Raw genomic sequence first — 6,178 nt, forward strand, 5'->3', positions numbered from 1 at the left:
GGAGCCCAGCAGGTCGAGGCTGCAGTGGCCGGAAATGGCCACTGCACTCCGGTCTAGGTGACAGAGTGAGACTCCAACTCAAAAAAAAAAGAGACAAACTAGCTGGGCTCGGTGGCTCAGCCTGTAATCCCGTGCCTTTGGGAATCTGAGGTGAGTAGATTGACTGAGCCCGCGGGTTCGAGACCCACCTGGGCAACCTGGTGAGACCTTATCTCTACAATAAATCAAAAATCAGCCGAGCGTGGTAGCTCACGCCTGTAGTGCCAGCTACTTGGAAGGCTGAGGCAGAAGGATCACCGGAGCCCAGCAGGTTGTGGCTGTGGTGGCCGGGAGCAGCCACTGCACTCCAGTCTGGGTGACAGAGTGAGACTCCAACTCAAAAAAGAAAAAAAAAAAAAAAGAAACTGTTAGGCTTAGAAAATTTTTTACCTTGGCTGGTGAGTGCGTCTTTGGGGCCATTGACTACTTTGTCAGGTGTTATGCATGTGACAGCCACATTTGTTCAGGGTTCGGGGAATGGATCCTGGGGTTGGGAGTTCCAGGCAGGAAAGCCAGTGAATGACTACTCATTGCACAAGATCACTTGGAATGTGATTCATCAGTCCTGGGCTTTGGGGTAGCAGAGTTGGGAAGTGTGCCTGAGGTACAGCAGTCCCTGCCTGTCTCTAAGCTGCACATGAGCACAGGCTGCCTCCCTGCCTTTATTTAACTCCTCAGGATGCCTGGACCAAAGGTTGGTCACTCTAGATGGGGTGACAGACACTGTTCCAAGGCAAAGGCGGAGGTGGTTGTGGGGGGAGCTAAAGCAAATCCTAAGGGTACCATTTCTGTTTTATTCTTGTATGTGCTGCCTTCAGGCCAGTCACCCACCCAGCGAACCAGTTTGAAGCAGGTGTCAGCCCAGGGCTTTCTCAAGTTTCTGATATTCTCTGATCTTTTGTCTCCTAAGCTATGCTTGGATTTACCTCAGGCAGTTGCTTGCAGATGAGCTACCTCATAGGAACCAGAATGAGAATCTCAGTTGTGAACACTGTTCAAATGAATTATCTCCACATGAGGTCTGTGGAAAAGAACTTGAGGTCACACCCCTCACCCCTTAACTTATTCTCTCAGCTTCTCCACAGGAGCAGCACAGAGCACAGGCAGGCCCAAGGCCTAGGGCTCTATTGAGACTGCAGATGCCCTCATGCTTAATTCCTTTACCCGCTCTACTTACCTATTTTATCAACCCCAAGCACTCCATACAGTCCATGATTCATGATACTTCTCTTTATTCCCTGCATCACTCTCTTGTGTCTGTGTATGTGTATGTTGGAGTCTCACTTTGTTGCCCAGGCTGGAGTACAGTGGTATGCTCACGGCCACCACAGCCTCGGTCCGCTGGGCTCATGCAATCCTTCCACCTCAGCCTTCCGAGTAGCTGGAACTACAGGCACGTGCCACCATGCCCAGCTCATTATTTGATTTATTGTAGAGATGAGATCTTGCCAAGTTTCCAGGCTGATCTTGAACCCCTGAACTCAAGCTGTCCCTTCGCCACCACCTTTCAAAGCCAATACAAGTTCCAAGAGGACAGGGATTTTCATGTGCTCACTGCCATTTCCCCAGTACCTGGAGTACAGTGCCTGGTACCCAAAAGGTTCTCAACAAATGACTGTTGAACAAAATGACCAGCTGACATTTGGGTTGTTCCCAAAGCACCAAACTCAGACTCTATAATCCTCCCATATTGTGACAAGACAATAAAATGGTCTGAATGGGGTTCATGAAGGGCAGCCCCCACCAGAGGGAAGTAGATGGGGTGGATTTGTTTAGAGCAATAGAGAACAATGGGAGAGATTGATCTGGGCTTGGGATAAATGGGAAAATGAACCCCTTGCTTAAGGACCTCCACCTGGGCCAGGCTCAGTGGTTCAGTGGCTCAGCCTATAATCCCAGCACTTTGGGAGGCCGAGATGAGTAGATTGCCTGAGTCAGTGGGTTTGAGACCCAACCGGGCAACTTGGCGAGAACTCGTCTCTACAATAAAATTAAAAAGATAGCCGGGTGTGGTAGTGCATGTCTGTAGTTCCAGCTGCTTGGAAGGCTGAGGCAGAAGGATCGCCGGAGCCTAGTAGGTCGACATTGGAGGGGCCATGAGCTTGCATGCCACTGCACTCCAGCCTGGGCAAAGGAGTAAGACTCCAACTAAAAAAAAAAAAGAACCTCCACCTGGGCCAGGCGCGGTGGCTCAAGCCTATAATCCCAGCACTTTGGGAAGCCGAGGTGAGGAGATTGCCTGAGCAACTTGGCAAGACCTCATCTCTACAATAAATCAAAAACAGCTGGGTGTGGTATCGCGTACCTGTAGTTCCAGCCACTTGGAAAACTGAGGTGGAAGGATCACCGGAGCCTAGCAGGTCAAGGCTGCAGTGGCTGTAAGACTCCAACTCAAAAAAAAAAAAAAAAAAGCACCTCCACCTGGTGCCATCCTTGTGGTCTGTTTGCTGGATGTTGTCCTGGTCCAGTAAATAAACCAGCTGGACTGGGAGACTGTGAGCTCATTCTTTTGGACCTTGATGTAAGCTGTACAAGGACTGCTGTATGGCCATCTATTGCTTCAGTGAATCTTCCGTTACCATACTTGAAGAGGATAGACAGGAATTCTTCCGCAGTTGATATGATATACAAATGCACATAAGCAAGTCTTTTCAGGTTATGCTATAGATAGTGTGATTATTCACAACCATCCTAATTCTGAACATCTTTTTCAGTACACTCAACGGGAATGGGATCATTCACATGCACCTAAAGTGTGTTCTAGGTATTATAGAGCACATAACTTACTGGTATTAGAAATAGTGAAGGGGCCAGGCTTGGTGGCTCAGCCTGTAATCCCAGCATGTTGGGAGGCTGAGGCGAGTGCATTGCCTGGGCTTGCGGGTTCGAGACCAGCCTGGACAATTTGGCAAGACCTTGTCTCTACAGTAAATCAAAAATTAGCTGGGTATGGTAGTATGTACCTGTAGTTCCAGCTACTTGGAAGGCTGAGGCAGAAGAACCACTGGAGCCCAGCAGGCCAAGGCTGGGGTGGCCATGAGTGTGCCACTGCACTCTAGCCTGGGGTCAGAGTGAGAGTCCAACTAAAAAAAAAATAGTGATGGGATGTATGTGGATGGGGAGGGCAGAGAAATTCAGGATCTTTCAGAAACCAGCTGTAAGGATAGTAATGACCTATAGGTGATGACGCTGGGCAGTGATTTCATCTCATGACTGCAACAGGGGGCAGGTATAAATGAAGAATAGAAACAGGTGAATTGAGGTGTGAGCATCGAGATTTGGGTCAGATGACAGGGTAAGAGGGTACTGGAAAATTGAGCTCATGCACTTGTCCATTCAGTCATATACTTATTCAGCAAACCCTCATGGAGGGTCTGAGGTACTTGGAACCCCATGCCAGGCTGTGTAGATGCCCTCAAGGAATCACACTCCCATGTGTGAGGTAATGGTATTAATACATCAGTGAGGACAAGTCAGGGTGTCATGCCACAACAGGCCTGAACAGCTGTGGTGAAGCACCAAGGGAAGCGCCATGGCTGGACCAGGGAGTTATCTATAGCAAGCAACAAATAACGGAAACCCCAACCAAGTCAGATCATGGACAAGCTCCTAAAAACCAAAGCAATTAGATCACCTTGCAACCATCAACTACTTTTTTCTGTCCATGGCCAGAGACTTGTAAGGAAACCACTGGCCACTCCCAGGGCTCTGACTTTTTACGAAGAGGGACAATGAAAATGAACCCGCCTTTCCATTCAGAATATGAGGCCCAAAGTTTCATTCAATAAAAAGGAATGAGCCTTCAGTTGTGCATTTTGGATACCATGCTATAGAGGTGGCAGAGGGAGAGTTGGGCCTAAGCAGGAAGGCAAAAGGAAGATTGGGGAGAGAGAATACAGGGCAAGGCCTGGGGCCAAAAGCGATTGGAGAGGAAACAGGTGGAGAGGGGGAGCAGGAAACAAGCTCTTTTTCTGGCCTGGGGCTCAGCCAGCTTCAACTCCAGTCCACCATGGAGAGCCTTTCTCCATCAGCCACACTGTCAACCCCTTACACAGGGCCTTGCTTTCCCGCTCTTCTTTCTTCCTCTCCCATCCTACTCCATAGGCCACTGTGCTTCCTCCACAACCATTCCACCCGATCTGAAACACCTCAGCACCTGTTCCTTCTAAGTGTGGGAGACAATTCCCTAATGTGTTCATCCAGCAGGTGCTGACTGAATGGCTCCTGACTATGAGGAGGAGACTGTAAGTCGCATGTGAGGAGGGGGCTGCAGGGAGAAGGGCTTTGCAATTTTAGACAGTCAAATGGGGGCGAGATGAAGTCATCAGTCAATTCAGAAAAGAAGCAAATCAGCCTGACCTTGTAAACAGAGGAGGGACAGTGGAGGGGTGGGCAGTGCTGGAGGGTCCCAACAGCACAAGAGCCTTTGAGCCAAGGAGTCAGGGTTCATTCTGGACTCCTCTGCAGATGCTGTCGACCTGGCAACGGCCTTGCCTTGTGACATCGCAGAGAGAAATTCCCTCTGGAGGAAAAGGAAACAGCCTTCAGTTGGGAGCACCTACTCTTAAGGGGAGGGCAAAAGGGGGAGGAGTCTGGAAAGGTATTTGTGTCACAAAAGGGAGGGTCGCTGGGTGAAGAATTGGAGGCCCTGAATCGCAGGAAACCTACTCAAATTTTCCAGCCAGAAATCACCACCAAGCTTGTCCATGCTTCCCAAACTCCTGATCCTAAAAATTGCTCGGCGGATTCTTAAAAATATAGACCCCTGGCCCCCAACCCAGGTCCACTAAACCAAGAAATCTGTGTTTTCAACTAGTGCTCTGGAGAGTCCTGTCATATTGGGAGCAGATGTCTTATGGTGCTTTGGTCCCATCACACAAGGAAGGAAGCCAGCGGGGATTGGAAGTATTTTGAGTAGTCATTGGGCAGGACCCAAGCAAGGTTACCAGAGACTCAAACCCAACCCTGTAAAATGATGGCACCACAGAAGAAGGAAGTGTAGGTCCATGCTGCAGGTGGCCGAGAGGGGCAGCACAGGGTCCTCTTCCAAGAACCTTGGAATAAAAAAAGATGTGAAGTTTGGATGTGAAGCGAACAATGTCGAACTTTACTCCCATGCTGCTGGAAACAGCAATAGTTAAGAAATCCCCTCATACATTTGTGTTCCTGAAAATAACTCATTGCAAAAGATCACCCAGAGCATGCATGAATAGTGCAGGGCAGGGAGGGCTGGGTGTAGGATCACAGCCCCTTCCAGTTCCCTCCCTGAAGACGGGTTGGCTTCATTCTTAGGGAGCGTCCCATGGGGTGTTGAGGTCCAGCTGTGGAGAGTGGAGAGGAGAAGATCACAGAAGAATCTTGATAAGGAAACAGCTGTATATGGGACTCTTTCTCAGGAATAAGAGAAACACATTCAAAGATGCAATGGAAGAGGGGTCCAGGCAAGACGAAATGTAAGAATCTCCTCCACAAGGAGGCAGCGAGCCTACACCCAGTACTCCCAGTTCTGTGCCATTCCTGCTCTGACCTGAACCCTAGTTATTATTTTTTTAATCAATATTTTTTATTAGCTGGGCTCAGTGGCTCAGCCTGTAATCCCACGCCTTGGGAGGCTGAGGTGAGTGGATTGCCTAAGACCATGGGTTCGAGACCCACCTGGGCAACTTGGCGAGACCTCATCTCTACAATAAATCAAAAAATCAGCTGAACGTGGTAGCGCATGCCTGTAATTCCAGCTACTTGGAAGGCTGAGGTGGAAAGATAGCTGGAGCCCAGCAGGCAAGGCTGCGGTGGCTGGGAGCGGCCACTGCACTCCAGTCTGGGTGACAGAGTGAGACTCCAACTCGAAAAACAAAAAAACACACAAAAAAACCCAAATATTTTTTATTATGATATTGTGGGGTACAGTTAAGGGTTAGGTATACAAATATGCTTCTCCAGGCACCCTTGTTGATAAGAGGTGTCTCCCCATCCCCAGACAGATATTTACTACCATTAATCCCATCTCCCTTTCCCTTCCCCCCCATAGTTTCCCACCACTGTCAGTCATTTTCTTATAGTATTACACTGGATGTTCAAAGTCCACTATATAAGTGAGAACATGTGATACTCAGATCTTTGTTTCTGTGAGAGGTCACTC

The sequence above is a fragment of the Carlito syrichta genome, unplaced genomic scaffold, assembly GCF_000164805.1.
Source record: "Carlito syrichta isolate Samal-C Ts95f unplaced genomic scaffold, Tarsius_syrichta-2.0.1 Scaffold311480, whole genome shotgun sequence".
In the NCBI taxonomy this organism is placed as follows: domain Eukaryota; kingdom Metazoa; phylum Chordata; class Mammalia; order Primates; family Tarsiidae; genus Carlito; species Carlito syrichta.